The 26918-nt window shown below is 31.8% G+C and overlaps 1 protein-coding gene across 1 annotated transcript in view; it reads right to left on the bottom strand.

Annotated features, from left to right (window-relative positions):
* The window catches only part of LOC111031689 (discoidin domain-containing receptor 2-like), a 135985-nt gene extending 109793 nt beyond the window's left edge, over nt 1–26192 (bottom strand). Inside the window, exons 1-2 of the mRNA XM_022311740.1 lie at nt 25748–26192; nt 4153–4223 (exon numbers count right to left, since the gene is read on the bottom strand). The gene's annotated coding sequence lies outside the window, so the exon portion shown is untranslated. The remainder of the gene's footprint in view (nt 1–4152; nt 4224–25747) is intronic.
* Nucleotides 26193–26918: the final 726 nt, after the last annotated feature.

The raw sequence follows: 26918 nt of genomic DNA, 5'->3' as shown, positions 1-26918 counted from the left end.
ATCGACGAATTTTTTTACTGTGACATTTGTCGTTTGTGTACAACAATTTATTAGCTATTGATTTAAATTGAAACTGATTTTCGATTGTTTAACAAAAAGTATTAAATATAATATTATTATAAATCAGCAGGTCGTTCACATAAATGTAAAAAAAAATAAAAATAAAAACGATGTTGCAATTAATAGAAAAAATTGTTTTTCTGAGTAGGCCTAATACTTTTACAAAGAGTTGTTAATTCCATCAGATTGCACTAAAATGCTGTCTAAAATGTTTAAATATTATATTGTTATACGTATTATCCGGGTTTGAAGGATTTATTTTTAATAAACTAGTTTAAAAACTGGATTGCGTTGAACCGGCATTTAGGACTTTAGAAATATTATATTATATTAGGTATAATATATACCTATAGGTACATACAACATATTTCATTTTGCCACAGATTCTGCTACGACTTAAGCAACAAAAGGAACAACGACAGGCAATCATTAATGAAAATATATAGTATGTTACAAAGCACCTGACCATTGTAATAACATCTGCACTTACTAAAAATCCATAATATGTAAATAATGTACTTTTTTTTAAACACGATATAGGCAGGCACGTCATAATATTATATACAATATTTGGTTTCAACTTCGTTTACTAAGAACAAAATATATTCACGTCACGAAAACATCAACTGCGATAAAATATTTAATGAATTAAATATATTTTCTAAGATATAGGTAGATGCACGTGTGCGTATAGTATGATTTTCGACTTGAAGAATTATTACCTACATTTTCTAGAATAAATTATTGTTATCGGTATTTGGTGGTACCGACGATTGTCGGATGGTATGGGTCAACATCTAAATGCAATCATCAATAACCCCAATAAAATCATAGTTGCGTCGAGTTACATTGGACGTGTGCTCCAAACTCGTGTACATTGTGACAACCAGACACACAAATCATTGTATACATGTAATTGATATATTTATCACCGTAATATATATTTTTCACATTTCACATTCAATTCGTCCCGGGGTTCTTTTATTTTCCTAAAAACATATCTCACGTTCGTTGTCAAATCGATTCTAAAGGTTCCAAAGAATTATTATTATTATTATTGGCGGCTGGCCACCTAGTTTGGGTGTCAGCTGCTCGATGTTTACAATGAAACTGTTTTATTAGATTAAATGCGGGTTGACCACCGGCCCACCGGTCGGAATATTGGCCGAAGAGTAGGGGTCACTAGCAGGCCCACCGAGGGTCATAGTGCGTTTACATCGTTCAACATGATAGCATTCTAGGGACATCATACCAAGTCAAAGGGATTCAATACGTCCAGGACCTCCTCCTACGCTGTACAATCCTTTCCTACGACATTGATAAATTGATTTTTTCCCCATTGTGTCGGGTATAATAATCACGAACGATGCAATAATGTATGGTACAAATGTTCAATATTAATATATTAAATAGCTTAGATTTATAAATTCCTGTAAGGTCGCTTCAACCGAAGTCGTTTTGAAGTATACTCGGATATAGGTACTCCGAACTCCGAGTCCACATTTGTACAATACCGCTTATGGCATTTTTAAAACTTTAAAATAGTTACTGTTCATACTACGATGGGCTGCTTCGATGAAACTGTTATACCTACCTTTGATTTTATTTCAATAAATATTTAGATTCTCGGAAGTTTTAATGTCGATTTAATAATATTAATTATTATGTTATAATATCTAGTCGTAAATTATGCAGCGCAATATGTTTTTTACTTTATTTGTTATAATAATCCAAAACTAATCGACTAAAATGAATCATAAGCGTCAATGATAATCGGACAGCGTTGTAATTTTTAATTTCCCAGTATAAACTAAACTGAACGAATTCGCTAGTGGTTTTAATTTACCGTGATGTGTCCGTTTTTGCGATTCCATTGGATTATGTCTAATTTATTATGCCGTAGTGATGTTGCTGTTTTTTCCCCATACGATATCAACACCTTTCGGTACATCGGGCTTAGTGACGCCCCAGGGTAACGTTTGAACCGCCAAAACACGGGCTAAATGCCGTAAATTTCCACCATAACGCTCACACGTACAACCAGACATAAATTATTACATAGACCCCAACAATGGAATGGATTTGACTATGCATGTTCTGCTTCGAGTTCTACATTTATTGTGTTTGGCCCCTCCAGGCACAATGTTTTCGCGTACATACTATTATTATACACATCATTCATTACTTTGAAAAAATAGAGAAAGAACAGAAAAATGACAACCCTACTGTACATACGATAATACGAATGTGTGTAATGTGTATAGTGTCATTACTCATTATACGATGGCATAGAATAGAATAGTATGGCATTAGAAAATTAGCTGAAAATATTTTAGGCACTGCTACGGAAGAAAATACACAAATGTTTTATTCAACTGACTCAGCAAATTTACATAGCTGGAATTAAGTAATTTATGCATTTTTTTTATGCGAAAGCTTTCCATAATTAATTTTAATCAACTGTTATGAATAATGTTACCACTGTCGAAAAACGAATGAGGTTTCACAAAATATAATAAATTACCTCTCGCCGATTATAATTTGATAAATAAATAATTATGTATTATTCTTCATTTAAAAAATATATATGACATGACACTATCCAGAAAATTATCTTAACAAATCAAACCAATAATTTGACTTTTTTTTAAATTTAACAAATTAGTTATACAGATTAGAATATAATATATTATGATGTAGAGGTGTTTCTTTATCTATGGTAGAATTAAAACATCAAAAATTCAACTCAATCAACAGGCACATTAAATATAAGTATTTCTAATAATGTAAATATGTAATGTTTACTATAATTTCGATAATTTCGTAACAGTTTTTTTACCTTGTTTATTTTCTTCACAGTACTAGTACAAACACAAAGTAAATAAAAATAAACAACTAATTCAATTACATAATAACAATCAAATTAATAGAGAAAATCTTAGATTGTCTAGTACCTATAATTCAAAACAATTAATGAGAAGATTAAGTAAGCTTAGTAAATAATCGAAAGAAATGTTTTTTTATTGAAACTAAATACCCATTATTTCTTAAAAATAAAAAATAAACATAATTTTATCGGTTAATTGTAACCGTTTTAATTAAACATAATATATTTCGAAAGTCAATTTTTAATAATTTACAAATCATTCAGATATTATTTCCGAACCTAATCTATCATCCATGAATAAAAAGCAAATATTAATTTATATAAATTTATTTTCCAAAACGGAAATTGACTATTTAAAGTATCATACGGAAGTATAGATAATATTATTTTAACGTATTAAATGAAGAATTCACCCTCATTTCTGAAAGGAATTATTTATCGTATAATAAACATAAATATAATGAAACAAGTGATTTTAAATCCTCAAAAATTGTTTCTTACGTTACACTGCCACTTTAAATAAACAGCGATGAGAACCCTTTACTCTTCAATAAACAAGCTCTATATACCTATAGTATGCTCAATTAATTATGTTTATTCATATTTTGCTTGAAATTGAAAAGGTTAGTGACTTCAAGTAATATTTGAACGACTACCTATTACCGTAATGCATCAGCCACCAGACCCACTCGTAAAAAATATAACTAAAAACTACGAACAAAAGCTAAAGGGCAGTTTTCCAATATAAAAAAATCTATATTACTACGTATACGGACGAACGTAACCCACGTGGGTCCGTGACCGAAAAAAAGGGATCCCTTGGAGAAACAAAAGGCTTTGGTTTTATTCGTCAATGGTCTCTAAATCGCAGCTGCCCTCGTTGACAATTTAATCGCAGATGTTTTTTTTTTTTTTATACTAGCTCATGCCGCATTATTATTATCCCGTACAAAGGGATTCCGGTTACCCCCCTTTTTGGACGAAATATTTCGTCGTAGGCCCGTGCCTTGACGTTTATTGCGAACATGACATTCATAATGCGCTATGCATATATTATTATCAACCGTCGAGTGTACACCACAAGGGTGACAATAAGACGTGTGCCATGGAAAATTGGGAATTTTCATTAACGCCTCTTTATACATAAATATGATAATATCATAATAAATAAAACGAATAATTGAGTTTTTTGTTTGTTTTATTACCTGATCTGAAGTATTCGAAAGGACGACGATGAAATTGCGATGTTGTATAGGACAGCAGACACGATAGTAATCTAAGAATACAAAAACAAAAACAAACAGTAAGTATTATCCTCGGTATTATTATTTTAACCACCAATAATAATGAACACGTGCGAATACACAGCTAGACAGAGATGGTTATTACTTATTACAGTAGAAGCGGCAGGGTTAATATACGCAGAGGTTTAAAATTAGTTGTATTTTCGGTATTTCGTAGAGAGCTTATTGCTATTTTCGACACGTATCATATTTTGTGCGGTTGATGGGGTTTCGCACGCCCTGAAGGCAATTAATACTTAGGCTTTTGTCATCGCGTCCAGGAGAGGAAAAACGGGGAAAAAACATCGACAGAGCTTTTCGAAAAATTTCCCCTGAGGCGAAGACGAGCTTTCATTAAACCAAGTCGAGTGCAGTGTATTGGTATTGACACTTCACTGTACGTGTCACGGGAAAAAATAGAAGGGGCAAAACACTGAAATGTTATATTGTATGGATCCATCTTTTGGTCAATCGCGAGAAAAGTAAAACCACCATGGTATTATTTTACTTCTTTTGATAATATTATTAATTATAGAAGTGAAAACTGTGAACAAAACTCAAAATCGATAATTTATACGAAAATTAAATATGATAAGTACCTACGCTAAACCATTTGAACACAGTCCTTCGATAGACCGTACAAATCAGTTGTATGTAATATAATCATACCTATATTGTATGATATTATTGTAAGGGAACATAACAATACTACGTAGTACGTACCTACTAATACGAAACGTTCCATAAACAGCTGGTGGGTATTTACTACTTATATTACAACGCCTTCAGCATCATAATAGCCGGCAGAAAGTAATTTTTTTTAATCGACAACCAGCAGATAAGACATTAATTTGCATTTGATATTGTCATCACAATAATAATTTAACTATATAAAAACTCACGTGGATGACGTAAGCGGGGGTTCCTGGAAATGAAAAAAGCAACCGCACGATTGTCGTGATAACGAACCGCTAGGTAGCAAAAACGTTGAATCGGACAACCCGAGACAATATTTACAATACAACAACAATGTGGAAGATCGAGGATGAACGAATATGTACCCATCCCTGTGGAGGCGCGCAGCTCTTCATTGGCAGGAGGACATAAATCTCTCCCACGAGACCACTTGTTCCCGACCTCAACATCGACTGTTTTCACTGAGCGTGGAGAAAGAGGCTGCAGGAATTGTATCGAAGGTGGCTGCAAGTCAAGAGGTGGTAACCGGATACCGTAGTCTTACATATTAGGTATAGTACCCGTACGTGTACAATATAATAGTAATAATATGGACCTGCCGTATATTGTGCGGACCGTATCGATAAGAGCAGTGTGCAACGCCGCTCGCGCGTTCGACAAGCGTACATAATAATTCTTTTATTACACGTAATTGCTATTAAAACACACGGTTACACTCTGCACGCGATGTGTTTCGCCTCGTTTTCCCTAAGGATTCGGAAAACACGTGTTCTCTCGGCACACACGATAAATGAATTATAATGTGGCAAATAACTGGTTTCGTCCGGTTGCGTCGACGGCCAAGATATAATTTTGTACACCTAATATTGCCAACGATATTTTACAATCCTTAAACGGGCGGTGCGGATTGAGATGAAAAAGAAACCTATAAAATATTATAATATCTTACAGCAGGCGAATCTGCTGATACGGTAATTACTAATTGAGATCGACAATATGCGATAGGAATATAGTTCAACGTTGGTGAGTTGCTGCCTATGTGTGCGGTAACATTTTCGACGCCCATAACATAAGGTACCTAACCTATATAGTATATAGGTATACTACTATGGAATATGGATGTATTATTATGGCGCACAAGAAGTGCGTGTTGTATCCGAAAAACGATTCTTAATTTTTTTCTTATATTCATAAGAGAAATTATATATTATTAGTATGCAACAAACTGAAAACGGTTAGAAATTTTTATTTGTTACAAATATTATGATAATACATATTATTATTATAATAATTATACTATCAGCGTTTATCTAATAATAACGCACGATGATGCGTGGGCCTATACAATCTTTTTTTCCACTGAATCGAACACAAAGATCGATTTTCATCTATGCGCCTTAGGCTCGGGATCTACAATTTCTAATTGAATCCAATTTAAATATTATATCATATAATACATAGTAAGATTTAATCAACTGATACAACGCGCGCATAGTAGGTACTGCAGGGATAATGTTCGTTATTAATAATTCAGCGGTAACCTGCAGACACGATAATATTTAATTAATCAATAAAATTATAATTCCGTGTACCTAATTATTATTTTACGAACTACTATTTTATCTCGAAACACGGTGGAAAGTAATGATGGAAAACTACTATACTATGTTATTACTTATTATCATTACCATCACGAGTATCAATTGATCTTTAGTATTAAAAGTTTTACGATTAATGAGGATCGACACGTCGTATTATCCATAATAAATAATATTCACACTGTTTATGTACATTTACTATTATTAAATGTTATACGTTTGAGGTTGCATATACAAATATGTGATAGTCTGATCTGGAATATTGCAAGTAGGTACTTATATATATGATTTACCATCAACATAAAAAGTGTCTTAAAGCCATATTAAATGGATATTACACACTACTTGGACAAATTGATTAGTCGATTAGTCTTACAACGAACACAATATGTCGTTTCGCAGAGCGTTTGAAAAAAAATCGGGCAAATTAGCAAGTATATCGTTAAGAAGACATTTTTCTTCAATTTTCACAAAAGAATTCCATATCCGGATTTTGGGATAAATGATAGCGCCCATCCGTGAACGCACCAGACATTCGATCTATTCCGGATTTCTGGTCCGTCACGTTGTCGTTTCAAGAATACCATTATATGTAATGTTATAATATTATTATAACGTGCTCACCCCCTGCTACATAATTTATACATATATTATGGCCTTCTATGGTCGTCGTTGTCCGTATGTCGAGCACGCGTTCTGTTGGCTATCTCATATACACAATGAAACTGTGTCACATTCACAAACAGTGCGCCTGTGCCTACGTCGACTAGCCACCACATACGTTCGATTATAATAATATAACATTATGTATATTGTATAATAATATATGCGCTGGCTACCTACTACTATTGCTACTACTACTGCTGTACATCGTCGTAATAATATACGCACACAGAAGCCATCCTCCCTAAATAGAGACGATTCTTGATCGTGTCCGTGTAGCAATAACAATGCACGCCCCGATGACTCGCAACAATTTACGCAGTAATTGAATCCAAATATTGTTTCAGGACGAGAAATGCCTCCGAAACGTGTACGATATTATTATGTTTTTAAACAGTAGGTATTATGTGTATATAGACGACCCGGCTGAACACAATAATATAATAATATTATATAATTTATACGATCGTACGATATAATATAATATTATTATAGCTACCTCCTGGTATACGTCACGTCACGGGCGACACCTTAACGATAAAAGTGTAATTAGCTGTATCATAACATCACATTATACTTATTAAAACGATGCATATGATGACTTTCAAACGAACAATTCAACAACAACAATAATAATAAAATAATAATGTACAAAATATATGGTTAATTTATAACGGTTCAATGATTTCAGAAACGCATTTCTACGTGTTTAACAAAACGTGAATCGACGCGCATATAGGTGCCTATTAAACATTCATGGAGTGGATGATTTTACACGAAAACTTAGCAATAATATGACTACTCAGTAATTATTGGATTTTATCTGACATATTGTTTCACAACAAAAGTTCCAAATTACGATTATACCCATCCCATTATATTATGTTCTGTATAACGTATATACGTATCGTATTTAACTTATAAAAGTAAACTTATACAAATGTTTTCGAATATTTCAAACCTCGGACGAATGTCATATTATTATAATATAAAATGTATATTATATTCATGATCACTATTTTTACTAATACAATTTAAAAATAATAATAATAATAATAAATTAATTAGCTGCATGTTATAAGTAGGTGTACCTATATAACTATACTCATTATTATCTTTAATACATAATTTATATTTCAACCCTATCAAATATTTAAAATCTCAAGTAGAACATCGTAGTTAAATTTCATATACCTTTTAAATCAATTGTTTCTTTAAAAGTTAAAAAAAAAACATTTACAAAACTACCGTGCTATTATTTTCTGTTTGAAATCAAGATATAAAACAAAAAAAGAACTAAAACGGATGAGCTTTTGAAATAAGCCTATCTCTCCAGAGAATTCCTGTGACCGGATAAAAAGTAAAGGGAAATCTGGCTCGTGCAAGACGTCGGGACCTTTAAATAACGATTGGATCCCGTTTTGCGAATAAATCCATTAGTTTTGAATCCCTCTGACCTGTTGCCCAAACACATACCGATTTTCAAGATATATAATTCACTGTCGAAATAGCAGTTGTTGGTGGTTGCTCTACATTGCCGAACCAATAGCAGGAAATAAATTTAAAACGTGTTCCCAATGTTTGTTTGACAAGAAATAAAAAACATTATTTTTAATGTATAGGTTCAAAACCTAGTTGTAAAGAAGTAAACTTCAAAATGCATTTATGTAGTATGTTTGTTAATTCTTTGATACGGTCAATTGGATATTTGGATAAACCATTTTATTTTTATGATCTGAACATTAAACCCAGAAAATACATTTTAGATGTTTCAGACGTAGGTACCTTTATTATTTGTACAAAGAAAGGCATTTTATTGAATTGAAAAACAAATGTCCCGAAACGAAAAATGGTAGATACTTAATAATAAAATAAAGTTTCTCAGCACATAATATAGAAAACCGTTTAACCAAAATGAACACGATTATTGAAAAACCCAACATTATAAATCTGTAGTATAGACCAGTGCAATAAATCCAATATAGGACCATATTGACCAATACAATTTAATATAAAATATCAATTTAAAAGCAACCAATATAATAATATAAAGGTAGGCACTATAAAATAATATTTACGGGAATACAAAAGTTGCTTTTTAAATTCAACCGTATCGGTATAAACGGTAAGCCAACTACGAGTATACCTACTCAACATATCGGTTACCTTATACATTGTCTTAGTTTACCTATCATAAATAACTTTGGCAACTTATTAATTGTGAAGAAACATACAAAATGTATTTAATGTACAACGAAGTACCTATTCGATTCGCTACTGTTATTACATTGCAGGTCTTGTAAATTATTATATTATTTATATATGACTCGTTTTTAGGAATTTTCGGTTGAAATAAATACCCTATTAAAAAATAAAAATGCTCGTGAAGTAAAGCAAGCGCTTTTGTTTTTAAAAAGCCTCGTAAATAAACGGTTGAAAATGAGAAAAATGCTGGCCTTCGGGAAAATGTTTGTCCTTCTCCCCAACAGTAGTTATTTTATACCTGAATACTCGGGGGACAAAGCGATATATTATTCCAACTTTACTGTACCCCTTTCTCCCCAACATCCGTAAGTAATCCGTTATAAATTACTGCTATCGCTTCTATCTTCTGTATACGAAACAAAAATAATAAGAAAAAAAAGTTAATAAAATGTAGATTTCACTTTGCCTCGGGACCAGTATAGTGATTGAAATCCTTTATTCAAATGTCTACGTTATGTAAGAGGACCTTTTCGCAACATTTTTTTCCCGCGAGATATTACGTTTAAGTATAGGTATATACATATTTTATACATCTGTTGTTGGCGTATCACACAGATAACCAGTTTCTTCACTACTTTAAAAAAATACACGCTCATACAATATCCTCTCTGGGTTCGTATAGTGTTCCTACTATATACATGTATAGCAGGCGCTGAGGGGAACAGATTTATTGCACATCTTGAACAACGCAAGCCGTATGTCATTCGGGATCGACAACAGTCACGGGTCCTCGAAACTTTGTATAAAGTTCAAAAGCCGTTATATTTTTTCCCTTAGAATGAAAAAAAAATGATAATAAAAATAAACGAAAAAGAAACCGAGCTCTAACCCGCAAATTGTTTCCTTTGGATAACGTCCAAAACTACATATGGACGGCCAATCGAAGAGGCGTGTTTATATAGCTACTTTTACTGCCTCTTGAAATACATGGATATAAATACAATAGACTTTTGTAAACATTATTCCAATCGCCTGTGTAAATATATATACATACGTCATGCGTTCGTTACCAGCCAATCGGCTGTTTCGAGATTTTATTGCAATTTTTTTTTCCACCCTCGGCCGTATATTTATGTGTAATTTCAAACATACAATGTATATAGAAGTTCCACATAATAAACGCGCGTGCCACACAAACCGTAAGTTGTTACCATCGTTCTCATTTTAGGTTGTTATATCTCATTTTTATTTTCCTAATGCAAAAGCTCCACCCCGAATACGTTTTGTAAGCCGCGCGCGTGTGGGAGTGTTGCAGCGCGATTCCCAAGTGAATACACCGGCACACATGTGCCCCCAACTGTTACGTGAAACGTTGTAATATTTGAACAGCGTTATTATTCTCGGACCCATATTATAATATACGGACATATAATGGCTAACACACTCGAAACGTCTCGGTTACGATCATTAGTTAATTAAAAAATAAATAAATGGAAAACATTTAAACATTACGTCCGCTCTTTTGAATCTTTTGTCGCGGCCCCGACTCGTATACGCCAGGAGCAAATCAATTTACCGACAATATAAAATTTAGGGTTCGTATAGTCCCGCGTGCGCTGTTGCTGTTTGTTTATCGAACGGTCAGCGCGTGTTTGCCAATTGTTTGCCAATGCTGTGGAAGCAACATTGGTCGAATAATATGAGCTTTTGTGAGTTCCATTGGGGTAAAATACGTTTTGTTCGACCGTCTGATTGACACACTAATGCACATTATTCCGAACAGTTGTTTTTAAACGTACCTACTCGTTTGTAATCCATACAAATAATATATATTATTATATATACGGGGCGCGAGATCACACATCACGGCCGTTGGTATATCGGCATACTCAACAGTATAAAATTATTTTACTGATATTTGATGATCGTGTGTCAAATACTTAGATTCACCTTATATCTTAAAAAAAAAAACAAAAATATTATTACAATTTATAGACAATTATATAGTTTGAAGGAAAAAAATAAAGGATAGGTATTTAAGTTATGTACAAATTGAAATAGGTACGCTATAAATACAATTATAAGCGAGTATTAATAATTTTTAATAAACTGGATCAATTTTGTTTGTATTTGGTAAATATTTACTGTTTTCAAATACTTTATAGAAAGTAACGAACAATAAAACAGTTATTTGTTTGAACACAAAATATAGACTATGCAACATCATCATCATTACTGTACGTAACCTATAGGTCACTTGGGGGCAAATTAAGCAGACACAAAGACAACATATATATATTAAATCATACATATTTGAAGCTATATGGCCTTTGTTACAAATTCAAATACAAGAGATTTAGAAACGTACAACTCAATGACAGCACGAAATAAATTGCATTAAAATATGTAAAAATATAAACGTTGGCACTACTTGATTTTTTGAGATGCACTACTTTCTATGTACCTACTTCATCGTTTTAGCATATAGGTAAACCATTTTAAAGATACACAATATTTTGGATACAATATTACTATTGGTGATGTACTGATGCCTTTAAGTAGACGCCAACAATATAAACTTGATTTAATAGCACGACGGATGTAGATTTATTCGTCAATGTAGACTTTTCGTCCAAACAAGCATACAATACATGTATTATATCAGACATCAGCAGATTACATTATTGAAATCGCGACTTCTGCATAATAATATAATAGAATTCGCAACAATAATATAATTGGGTAGAATAATTTAATGTGTACATGGACTATTTAGTTAAAATGTACAGCGCTGTAGACCAAAAACGCCGTTCAAACAAGTACTGCTACAACCAAAACGTGTTTTATCGATGTATATACCTTGGTAATAGGTATTTGGTATATATATATGTGTAATAATATTGTACATTTGTTTGATTATACTTGGCAGCCGCCGCTGCCACCGATGGACTCCACGCCCCACAAAGACCCTTCTTGTGTCGTGCACACACGAGGAGCACGACGTATAATATAATATGCGTGCATATAGAGCGCGGTGCCCATTGTGTGGCGACGGCGGCCACGTGACCCCAGACGCGACCCTTCTCTCGTGCTACCCCTCCCGCCGCCCCCGACACCGCCGCCGGAAGGGTCTTTGGACACACCGTATATACCACCACCACCACCTTTCACGCTCGGCACAAGCTAATTTGACTACATGACGCGCTTTTCGTGGGCCACCCGCTGTTTTTTGCGCACACGCACCCGGCGTGGACTCTCGCTGTACAATATTATGTGTATACCAAAATATTTAGGGGTTTCAAACGAATAACATTAAAAAAAAAATTATATTATAAAAAATCGCAAAATCGATACTATACCCGTTATAATGTATCTTATATAGTAATTCAATTTTACTCGGAATTATAATACGCGCGAAATTGTGGAGGCGCGATAATATCTCTCATGAGCTGGTTTATGATAGTTTATGCTATTAGTATGTCCGCTTAAATAGCTTTTTGGATGATAATGTGTCGGTGGAATTTTTTTTTTAAGAAGCTTACGTGGTATAATATTATACTATATACCACATAACCGTCTGGGGTACCCGTTAAACCCATGTTTTTCGATCTAATCTGTCATTGGGACGTGTACCGATAAACTCATTATTGTAAAACCACGAACACATGTTACTTTCAGCTAATACCGTCGAACCGGCGCGGCGGTGGCGTAGGGCCGTCGAGTATTATGTAAATACTTGTTTCGAATTCGTTTACATTAGATATTATACCGATTCGATTTTCGTAATATTAATATTTTTTCCTTTTTTTTTTAATTGGGTGTAGTTAAACAAACTTATTGAACACATGTTACTTGTGAGATTAACAAAATCAATATCACCGCAATTATTATTAGGGACGTGATATTATTACAAGCCGATACGGTAATATAATTAATAACGAAATGATGAAAAGTAATTTGAAGATTACTATAAGTAATGATATTTTCAGAACCGAAAGCATATCATACAATGTGAGCAAACGCTAAGGAAATTGGTTATAACCTATAACTTATAAACGTATTTGTTTCAAAATTAGTTAGTAAACAATTATATAGAATTGAACAAATAAAAATATTATATACACTCACAATAGCGATAGTTTAGTGTAAGAAAATCAATACATAAAAAGTATCAGTATTAAGCAATAAACGTACATGATAATAATATGTTAGGTACCAATATTAAAAACTGTGATAAGTTTCTTTTGTACAATGGGCGTATAAACAAAGCAGATTAACTCACATCGTCGTGCAATAAAAGTGTGCACTTTAAGAATATAATATAAAGAGCAACTTTAAGGTTTTTAATGCATTTTAAGATCTTAAGGAATTTTTATGATGTTATTTTATGAGTCATTAAAACGCGTCTTTGGAACTTAATAATTATTTTTTTTACACTTCAAAATATTACTAGTCTTCTTTAAAGAATCACTTATGAGTTGTGATGTTTACATACAAACAGTTCGTATATTATATTCTACATTTTCAAACAGCCATTATTCACATTTTGTGAACAATAATTATTATGAGTTATGACTTAACATAAAAAATATCGTATATGAGTCACAAAGAGTAATTTAAACTAATTTAGGTACTGTCTTATCGATTGAATAACTAATTGTCTAAAATAAATATAGATTTATAATAACTCACATAAATTTGTATAATACCACCTATATATTTTAAATGATTGTAATCCTATTATTTGGAATGTTATTTGAATTTAATTCAATATTTTCTTAAAGGTATTCTGTATCCCTAATATTGTTTCAACAAAAAGTTCCAGGAATTCGACAGAAACCCGACTCCGATTTACAATAATCCAATCGAACATTCGTTTACGCACGATGACAGGATTCCGAAAGGAGTAGTAGTAGAGGTTGCTAGCTTGTCTACCGTGGTCGTATCCATCGATTAATGACTGGCATACATATTTTGACATCTGGGCGGGTACCTCAACGATACACCGGCTTTAGTGATCTCGCTTAATAACAATATCAAAATTGATAAATATGCATATTTCTACATGAAGACATCGGCTGTCTAGAACGCTGGATGATTAATAATTGCTTAAATATAACAACAAAGCCACAATTTCAATATATCTGTGACTCAAATATGTTTTTATTTAACTAGTTTAAGCAATAAACTTAGTTAATTTGATAAATTTTATGTTTTGTCAATGCATTCAAATATGTATAGTAATCATTATTTTTTAAGACTATTTAAACAGCTCATTATTTATGTGACATTTATGTTTATCGCACAAGACATAAAAAAAAGAATATGGTATTTGTTTCTGAATAATATAACAATTACATTGAACAGTATTATCAAAATCAAAATGTAATGTATTCCAATGAATTCGAGTTTAGGCAACAACAAAAAAATAATCATTAAAAGAAGCCTTTAAATCATTGAGTAGACTACGTAAAATTATTATTGAAATAATCTCAACGATACACTTTATTAAAATAGATATAAAATATTTTTAAATATAGAAATGTTTCCGGTCGGTAATTAAAAAATTTGTTCATAAGAATAAAGCAATAAAAAATAATGATAATATAACTGGGTACTAAATAATACGTCATATAAGAATCAAGTACAATATCGAAAATTATTATGTTAGATATTGACACCCCATCATCACATGACTAAGTATTTTTTTAAATTAAAAGGATAGTACTTACAACTTGATTATGATTACTAAAAAAAAGGGTTTTTTATGTTTCAAATAACATATTAATATTTATCAAAAAAGAAAATATGAAGTGGTTATACCTAGGAAATGAATAATATTCTGTACAAATAATGTATAAGCGCAAAGTGGATTCAGAATACAATCGATTTAATTGTGCTATTATTTAAGTATGATCAATACTATAGTTTTGAATTCCATTATAAAATGACTGTTTATAATATTATACATAAGGATAAAAAAACACTATCATTTCGTCAACTGCAGAGTGTTGCATGCACTACTATAGTCCTATGAAATCTCTATTGCAGGAAAGAAATTCTTCAATAGAAATTTAAAAATGTAACTTAGTACATGCACCCTCTAATCTATCGATGACAAAAAAATTCCCTGCCCTCATGCAATAATTTATAATACGATATATCGTGCATTATATTATACACCACTCACAAATAAATTAATATCGCAGCTGGGTACGATGATTGTGTGATTTCTGCTCCCCCGCGCTTACAATAGGTTTCGGACGATAAGCTTATATCCGGTCGATAGAAATAATATGTGCCCGATATATACATATAAGTATAATATAACATTACCTACACCCCAACTTCAGTGAACTTTAATTTCATCTGTACTGCATCTAATTCCCACACTGTCTAGATGACTTGCCGAATCCGGCCATGCACAATACTTGCTAATTATTATTATCGATACCAACTGCGGAACGATTAAAACATTGTGGGAAATTATACCAACGTCTGTGTACAGAGGTAGCAGTGCGTTAAATGATTTGGTTTTACTCGGTCCGTTACTCGTTACGTGGTTAGTGAAGCTGAATGGACGTTATTAATCGACAAATTAATGATAATGTATTTTTTTACACATATTAAAAAATTCCGTGAAAAAAAGTAAAAAGGAAACATTTTTATAGTTTCACCGTCTTAATTAACAAGTAAAAAAAATAAATCAAACACTCATATAAAAATATTTTACTCAAAATAGTATCGAATACATAGGTAATATATTAATTGTGCTGATAATTGGATGGTGCATGGTTAAAAAGCAATACCTAGCTAATTTTTCCGAATTTCGATTAATTTATTAATATGGTATTTTGTTGAAAATACGTATAAACATTTTACGAAATTTTCATAATATTTGTGAACAATAATTATCTGTGAATAACTAAGAACTATTACAGTCAATACACACTTTTTTCGTTTCTTTAAAAATATTAACTTTGACTAATTATCCCATTTATCCACGCATCCTCTCGCTAACTACATATCATTCGGTTCCTATGATTTCAAAAAAAAAAAATATTTATTTAATGATATTAATAAGCTTCAATATTTTAGTAATAATCTTGCGTATACTTCATTCTCATGCACTACATATTATTATATATAAAACGAGTTATAATTTGAAATAATTCCCAAGAAGTGATTTGGTGGCATAATGATGTAATATCGTTAAGAACTGTCACTATACTACGTTTAGCCTATACGCCGCGCAGACTATGGCCTGTCAATCTTTTATAATTCTTATTATTTATAATTTTCATAATTTGACTCTCGAAACTATAATAAATTACACAGATAAGGGATAATTACAACTAACTACAAAACACGTTTAACAATCTCCGAAAAAAATTGATTAATATCATTACTGAATTTTGGTATGAGTAATAATATAATATGTATCCAATTCTATATTATAATTTATAATAGTTAATAATTATTAATATTATATAAAAGATATCGCGTGTTTTTTTTTTTAACTCCGTGTTTTACATAAGCTATATTATTATTAGAATGATGGTGGTGTCGGGGCGTGTGCATCTCGTCAATCCTCGGCCGGTTCCTCTCGTTACACAACAAACACCGGCGATGATATGCGTTCAACATATACCCACCCAAACGAGCATAAACATAGTAATGATATATAGTACGTAATAATATGTAGGGAAGATAAAGGGAGGAAAAATTGTAACAGAATACAGTTATCTTACAGTTTAAAGTGGAAATACCATTTTTTAGTGAAATGTAAATATCAGCCCCCTTTGGACATGAAGTAAATATTCTGTTTCTATTCAATATGGATTACTATACGCACTGGTGCGCTACGCGTTATCTGAAATAGGAGGATAGTCTATACGATAACAGATAAATGTTTAATGAGGGGTTAAACTGTAATCTGGTAAGTTTCTCGGTTAATATTTTCGTCGTTCCTTTAAGAAAAAAAAAATAAATATTGATGCCATCGTCACCAGAACACGAATTACACTACCAATCCTTTGTTTACCGCTGATGAATTTACGAGTCCGACCTGTGCACGTCATGAGCGGTTGTCAGTCGTAAATTCTTATTGGGAATCACTCAAAATACGGAGCTCGGAAACAAGGTGATCGTAAAAGCGAAAAAAAATTGGGATAATAGTTGCGGTAACATAAAATAAGGTGTACGGACATTTAATGGGTTTTTTTATACAGCCGTTTATAATGTCCAATATTTACTTGTTTTTGTATTCCTACGTATGTGCAGATAATAATAATTTTATTGCTTATGCCTTCGAGTCATAATAATCGTTTTCGAAATACCGCGTGTATGGCTTCCAGTGTTCCACAATCGGTCCGAAACAGACAAAGTAATCAGATAAACATTGATTTATTCGCGGTTAGCGTATTGCTGCAGTTGATCAAAATGATGAGACTGCGTTTCGGCTGAACCTCGTGAATTTTTTCCCCTTACGCCAAGTTTTTGTTCGACTATACCTATAGGTGGACCAGTATAGCATTGTACATGTTTTTTTCTTTAGTTTTGTAATTCGCATTCACTAATCGTGTAGGCGTGTCCCTAGCAACAAATCATATTTAATTTAATAATAATAATAACGACGCGTATGTATACCCAGGTACCTACATCGAACAAACAGTTTTTACTTGTGCAAAGTTAGCTGATTTATGTCTGGAGTTTGCACATTACGTAGAAATAGTGCTGTGCAGAATTCAATTCTAACGTTATCAATCACTGCAGAACTACAGTAGAAATATTATGTCATTTGATTGGCAACATGTGGATTATTTCGGTTTGTCTCTTCATTTACATACTAACTATAAATCTTAATATTAAGTTAATTCAAACAGTTTTACTTCAAAGGGAGCAATATAGTTCTGCAGTCAATACTAAAATATCTACAAGGCAGCTCCACCAATATTTAACTATTGATATTCTATTTGCCGTTTTTCATTAATATCTTCCTACATTTTATTAAACCAGAACGAGGTTATCCGAGAATTAAAATCATACAACAATCAAAACGGAATATTCAACAACGAACAAATTAATCAAATTAGTTTTGTTATCTTTATAATTGTTATTTAATTTTGATCATTTGCCATTAATTGAAACACAACAGTTCGTATGTAATCGTAAATGGTGTGTGTTATAATACGAAGTATTGCAATACTTGAATGGCATTATAATAGGTTATAGCCTGTAGGTATATAGCCTATAGTTAACTGGTAAAAGTCAAAAATAAAATAAGCGTTATATACGTAGTTTATTGTTTTATACGTTTTCGAGAAACCAAACTCGAGTTTGGTCAAAATAAATAATAAGTTTCGTAAAAAAAAAAATAACTGTGTTTAAAATATATTTGTTGTGAAACAATATATTATAATATATAGGCACGTATACTTTTTTACATAGGATTTTTTAGTAACGCCCGGTGTACACTTCCGACAAAATATTATGTATACGCCTGCCAGTAAACAGTTTTACGATGATCGTAAAACAACGCAAGATGCACTACACGCGGCAAGGTATAATAAAAGGTATAAAACAATAGCAGTGCAACAAATACGTAATATATTAATATATATATAACACACAAACGTCATCCGAAGCGCATGTTTTATGTTTTCCCATATTTTTTGGTACGTTTCCAGTGTTTTCTTTATACGATTGCTAAGGAACTCATCAATCATTCGGGCTAATTAAGAGTGTACCACACTACCACGCAACAGCAAGTCACGCCCAGCACGTAGTGATTTGTTTCAGACATGCGCGCCAGACCGCCCGAAATAGCACATATTACTATACACCATCCGCTTTGGCGGGATATCCAGCGGACAAATTGTTTGCCGACACACGATAGGCGATCGTAATATTAATATCATCGGCGAGCGGTATACTCGAGAGGTATTAGTGAACCGGAACTAGGTATAGCGGAAAACCGCAACGGACGGTGAATATAAGAAACGCCAATGATTTTAGGAAACGATTGGGTTTTACTAGAAAAACGTCTCGGGCGCAATCACGGATTTGCCGCTCCGATGGCTTCCGTGTGGCCTCTGACTTGGTCGTATCGAAATTCGTGTATAGTCGGGATCTCGGGTCAGACAAACGCACGCTAAAATCTCACAATATGTGCGCGTAATCCGTACATAATGCATATTGCATATGATATATGCCTAGTGCCTACATAATATACATATGCAACCTCGCAATGTAAAACAAATGATTATATAAATAATTCCAAATGGAAAAAAAAATGCTTGCTAAAGATAAAAAAAAGAGTAGAATCCTCTATTGTTTTATCGACATTTGAACTAGTTGATAATCCAAGAATATTGTTAACTCCCCGTCTCCATGACCGAGTAGGATAATAATAATAAATAAATTATATAAAAAAATCATTTTCTGCTTTCTGGTATTATGCAACGATGTCAACATTATTTATTGCGTTTGGAATTTAGTTTATATTATTATTATTATTATTATTATACTATAAAGTTGTAAAACCAGGCCTCGGCGAGAAACTAATAAAACACTAATAAAATCAACTAGCATTTCTATTCCAATAAATTGTTGTATGTGTACCAACTTTTATTATCGTATTGGAGTTCATATAAGCTTGGACGTGTCATCTTAAAAACTCAAATATTGGCCCAAGGTTCGAGTCCCCCTCGACAAAGGCGTCAGACAGTAAACATTAAGTTTTTCTCCACACACACATCTTCACCACACACTCGTACGCAGATAAGGTGTAATATTATGAACACTATAATACACACACCACTACCCACACAAAAACATGTAATAATATATATATTACCGTATGGCACTTATGTAATTGTTCAATTGAGATGGTCTAATTCTACGAAAGAAACGTACGCGGCATACATAATTCATGTACGTCAATGAAAAATATCCACCGGATCTTCGAGTTTAAACAATAGTATAAACCATAATTAAACATTATAAATAGTAATTTTAAATAGCTTTATAATACCAACATTTAAGAAAACAAAGACAAAAAAAATTAAAGTGGACGGAAAAAGAATTAAATGAACACTATACTTAAGAATAGTTATTGCCACAGTTGGGAAAAAACAATTTTTACAGAATAGATACTAGGTATTACAGGTAGATTTGTCGTGGATGTATCTACTAGTATTGACTTGTACGTTTTAATCACTTTACTTACGTATTGCGTATAGACAAACTACCCATATAGTCAACCATGGTTGATATGCATGTTACTCAATAAGGTTATAATAAGGTTATAATAGGGTAATATGTTTTATTCTGTTAAAATGAATTTCTCATACCCTTCAAAATGGTTATTTAATAAAAGTATAAAGAATTATTTACATCAATAAGAAAAAAAATGATTGAAACTAAATTTTATATTACCTTATATTATCTAAAAAACATTTTGAAAAAGCTGGTTTCATTTGTTCCATGCCAATTAGTAACTTTTAACATATGATAAATATAGTGACGACAGTAATTATAGACTTATTTGTGGACATAAGTTTAACAATTCATCAACTTAGTATACATTTGTATGGTTGACAATTGACACCTATAATACATATCCAATACCTATTATTAATGTCGTTTTTAAAATATTTGTATAAATTATTAAAGGCTCGTCAATCGTTATTACCCAAAATAACAAAAAAAGCTAATTAATATTAGTAGAATTTTTAACGGCATATTTGTTGAACTCGGTCTACACCTAGAAATAACGATATCTATTATTTTTTTTTTTTGCTGTAAAATGAATATCAACTTCAATAGAGCCTAATTTTATACTAGTAAGCAGGACACTACCAGCGTTAAATTCAAAGTTTAATGTTAAAATAATAGAAATATGTTTAGAACAGCTTTCATTCATAAATTATAATGAGCTATTCAGGTAAAATTAAACAGCTCAAATATATTTTAAAATAATATACTGAATTTTCGAAGAAAATATTTTAGTTTTAAACATAACATTCCATATATAACTTGAAATAATATTATTCATGATCTATACAATATACAGTTTTTGAAATTAATACAAAATCAATGTTTATTCAAGACTATAATAATATACGAAGAAAAAACCAGACAAGATACAGCGAACGTTGGTGTTTAGCCACTCGTTTCACTTCGATCACTTTCCACATAGTCATATGGACTGATTTCGATGTTAAATTTCAAAACGTGCATTTGCAAAAATAAATTGTCACATTTGAAAAACGATTTTGAGCTGGAATCTGGAGATTAGCTCAAATTAAAACCACTAACAACATGTTTGGGTAGTTTTTCTTGTGAAAGTAACCATCAATTATATGTAAAATTGAGAAACCTCCCTTTAAAAAATATTTATACCATCTAGATAAAAAACTGATGTATAATATATATTATGTAGAGACAATATATTTTATACATTAAATTATTATTTTTAGGTAAAAAATAAGAGAAATTCTTTACAACTACTCTTTGTATTGTAATGTGGAGGAATACAAGCATATTATCATATTTTAACTGACCACGCCTGACTTCGACGGCACATACAAATTTTGTTTATCTTTGTTGAGCTATGAAAAAAATAATAAATTGACGTGGGGTGTGACGTTTGATAACGGCCATCTCGTTGACACTTCGGTCACTTATCTTGGATTCCTAAACGTCAGCCTGCAGAAACATTATTTGCTTAGGGTTACAATCTGAACAAGTCCAATCTATACCAAATATATTGATTTTTGTTAAAAAAAAAACAACTGTTGCCTCTGAAATATGTTCATCACAATTTTATTTAGTGTGAAACGCTATTGACTACAAATTAAATTCTATTTAAATTCTATATTCCACTTTATTATACAATATCATACATAATTTATATGTAATATAAATAGTATTACTAATATGTGTACATACTATTATTATACACAAATAAGCTTAAGCTACTAAATACATTTTGATTTTTGATACATATATGCGAATTTTAGAGAAATTAATAACAATAATGAGAAAAGATTTCAACATTTTTATAAAAGTGTAATTTTCTTTGTCGGGAAATATAATGTATATTAATATATTACATATACATGATACCTTCCTATGATATATTTTAATTCATTGTAAATAATATAATATACAATCATTAATCACCAAAAAATCACTTCACTCGGACTTCAGCTATTGAATATATTATTATAAATTATAAGTTATAATATTCATCTATTATAGCCATATATAACTATTTGGTATACATAAGTCATAAACATAATATAATATGAATATATCTATTTATCATAATACAATTTTATTTTTACATAGTTATACGTTATACACATTATATAACATAACATATTATATTTTTTTTAAAGAAAGGCATTTTTCAATTTAATTGTTTTATTATCGTCCATCATAATTATTACTATCAACATTCCTACTCTCTTGATTACATTCCCCCTATAACAAAACGCTCTACCTCTATTCATATTCAAAACTTCGGCTGGCCTGATTTTAATATCGGGAAAGAAAGCTTTGCAATATCGGGAGCTTTTGGCGAGTTTTTTATGCTTTAGACTTTAGTAGATAAAAACGTTAAATCCTTTGACTATAGAGTAATAATGTTCTTCCTGGGAACGGGTATCTATAGCGTTTGTATTATTACAAATTCAAATGAGTTAAAAACAAAAATTGTTATTTGAAGGTTTTATGGAATCAGATACTATCTAGTAGTTACTTTAATTTATAGTATCATACATTATACATATGCACTAGGTATATTGTCACGTCCAAACATTATCATTCATTCGTATATCCGCAAGATTTGAACCCAGTGTTAGTTTTTAAATTGCCTGTTTAATTTTTTACCTATCAGTTTTCAAAAACATTATAAGCAATCGATCACGACCAGCACGTGGACTTAAAATTCAGCTCCAACATAACGTGTCGAGGCAGACAATGGTTACGATGGTCACAAATACATATATGTATGATTAAGTTATTGTATATTATTTATTATTATATAATTATTTTTATAATCAGGATGTTAGGCAGAAAATTAGGTAAATATATTTTTATTGATATTATCAATTTATTTGTAATTTTCTGCCTAAAGAATTGAGTGTTTAAAAATATTTAATGTATTTAACAGCGATGTCTTTAAAAAAAAAAAAACTAATGTCTATAAGAATTAAAGTTAGTCTATACTCTATACTCTATATAATGTATATTTTTTTTATGTTTGTTTTTAGTTTTTAATTTCAAATGACCTCAGATAATCATTTCTATAAATGTTGTCCAGCAATTTATAGTTATCTGTACCTATTTAATTGTAAATAATCTATAAATATATAGACTGAACACTATACGATAGATTGATAACAATTATAATTATTATGGATTAGTGTCAAGGATTAATCTATATAATGAAATATTAATGTTCAGCTACAACATATTCGGTTGTCAGTACTGATACAAAAATATCCTTAAATAATATTTGAAAACAATGCTATAAAGAACAGCAGGCTTATAAAAGATATATATATTTATTGAATATAATACTATTTTAACTGTCTCGGTATTTAACTATTACAAAAGTATAAGAGATAAGTATAATACGAGGTATAATAGCATTACTTGTATCTATGCAAATGTTTAAATAAGGGAGTTTTGGACAGAACCAAGATGAAACAAATGATTGAAGACCCAATAAATTACAAACAATATTCAAATACGAACGTCGTTATATAATATGTGTATACTATGCATAGGTACCTAATTCCTTTCTTGAATAAACATCTACTCACCGTGGCAGGCGTTGGGTGGTTTCCGGAGGTATTTTATCGGGAATTTGAAATTCGATAAGGAACTAAAAAAACTAAAATATATAGAGACCATAATAAAATAATATTATAGGTACCCCCTACATGTACATTGTACATTGTACAACACCTATACATACTTTGTGTTACCTAAACACTACTACTAATACCTACCATGCTGACATAGTATATAGTATGATTTTACATCAAACAATAACATCAAGGGTTACTTTTTTGTTGACATTTATAATAACAACTTTTATAGGTAGCGTTTGTGACGGAAAACCATGCATGAAATTAATTTTAGGAAAATAATCAGGAATAGGTAATATCATTATGTTAGGAATTGATAGAACAAAACAATTAAGCGCGATAGCACGATTTTCGAAGAACGGAATATTATTATACCTATACGTAGTAGTGAGGGACGGTACGTGGAGAATGTTTACTTCGTACCAAAATAATAATACTTTGTGGGTCGCGGAATCGTGGAATACTGTGATAATATAATATATTTATTAAGATATAGGTATGTCGTCGCGGTGTTACACGTGGATGTTTTCGAATCGATTACAAGCTGAAATCAACGCGAGGGGATTAAAATGACGTGAGTTTACACGGCCGCTCATGGCACGCCGATACGTAAAATTAAAAATTAAAAAAAACCCCGTAATCATCGAGTTGAGGTGCTTCGAGATAGGTAAGGGTATTGATTTTGTGTCTATCCTCCATTATCGGAATAAGTTGCAGCACAGGATGCGCATATCGGTAAAATAATAAAAAAATTGTACGGCTTCGACGGATATTCTATTACCGGGTTAATCAATTTTGTATTTTTTTTTACACACGATTCTTTTTCTCTCATTGTTCCACACACTGTTATATTAACTAGTTACTACCCGCAGTGTGGTTGTGCCATTACATACACGCGCCACGACAAGCAGTCAGGTAGTCATGTACACATGTATAGGTACGTATAATACTGGCGAGAGTAATAATATTAATGTGTGTCCCGCCGCCGCCCGTCCGAACTGGACGAATTCATTTGGAATTGCGCGCACGCAACGATTGCCGAATGAAGTAATGACGGACGGTCGGGGGAGCGAAAAAAAAATAATGGATTGAAACGCACGCGGCCGGACATTAATAATAGAATCGTTAAAACTGTACGAAACGTCTTTTTGATAACTATAAAAATTCATGAAGCCTGCGGATAGGAACACCGACGGCAGCATTAAATATTAATTTATTACTTCCAGTTGCGATGATCCTTATTGTGTAGGTACGTGGGTATCGTTAACAATTTTTTTCGCCAAAGACGTTCCTAACGAGGTACTACAACAGCGGTAATAGCAATAATAATGTTATAATTACATCCCGGTATCATTGGACGACTTAAACCATAAGTTATATTATAATATTATTATAATAATGTACGAGTAAATTTATATTATATATAAAGGTACCGCGTGGCGCATATTAATTTTGATTTTGTTCACTTACGTTTCGCTGTAACTTTTCCAAATACGACTTAAGACAAGACAGTTTTCTCGAGGTTCACTGCTGCTCTCGACGACCTTTCATTACACTCGCAGTTACACCCATATTATAGTAAAATAGTTTTGCCGTTTTTATAGGTGCAAACACGAGCCAATTAATATAATGAACACACGTCGCGTGAAAAGAATAAAATTTTAAAAACAAAACGATAAAAACTGTACTAAAAGTATATAAAAAATAGTCGTCCAATCGTTTAAAAATCAAAGCATTGAAATAATTAAAACGAAACGTAGTTACGCGACGAGACGGTTAAAAATATTGTGTTAAAATTATTTACGCGAAACGAAAATTAAAACAATAATAAACAACCAAACAGAGAACACGCATCCAAACACGATCGCGCCAACGACGTCAAACACGGACTAATGGTCTGTACGCGCGCGCCCGGACCGTACACCGGTACCATATGCTCCGACGGCGCGGCGGTCTTGTACGGCCGACACTTGGGGGCGTTGCCGGTCGGCCTCAGTGGATTACGGCGGTGGCGGCGGTGGCGGCGGCGGCGGCGAATATCGCGTTAAATAATCAAAATAATATGTATATCATAATAATATTATACGCAAACGCAATGTACCTACTAATATTATTACATCCGACGGACGAGAAAAACAACACTTTTGATAATAAATACATTTTCTGAATTACAGAATATAAATAATAAAAAAAAATGCACGTAGATCGATACCATAATAATAGTAATAATAATAATTATTATTACTATCTTGCTACTGCACTGTTCTGTACCCTATATTATAGGCATACTATCTGGACTCACCAACTCACAGGTTCAAGACTAATATGGTCATAACTCATAATAAAGGTAACTATGTTTTTTTGAAAATCCACTTTTTATACATTTAAGTTAAATTTTTTACGGTCTATAATTAATATTATGTAATTCGCTGTAAAAAATGCCGGTGTGTTATTCAAAAAAAATATAGAGAACTAAAAGGTTCTTAAATCTGCCGAAATGATAAAAAACTGTTTTTTTTTCACGCCTTCTAAATGAAACTTGTTGATTCTAAAATAAAACGTAAGAAACAAAAAAATATGTCCTAAAAACCAAAGAACGATTATGTTAATTATCAGCCATTACATAATTATAACACAATAA

Source organism: Myzus persicae, unplaced genomic scaffold, assembly GCF_001856785.1.
Source record: "Myzus persicae strain clone G006 unplaced genomic scaffold, MPER_G0061.0, whole genome shotgun sequence".
NCBI classification, from domain to species: domain Eukaryota; kingdom Metazoa; phylum Arthropoda; class Insecta; order Hemiptera; family Aphididae; genus Myzus; species Myzus persicae.
Note: the sequence above shows the minus strand (reverse complement) of the source record. Positions and strands in the feature narration are given on the sequence as shown.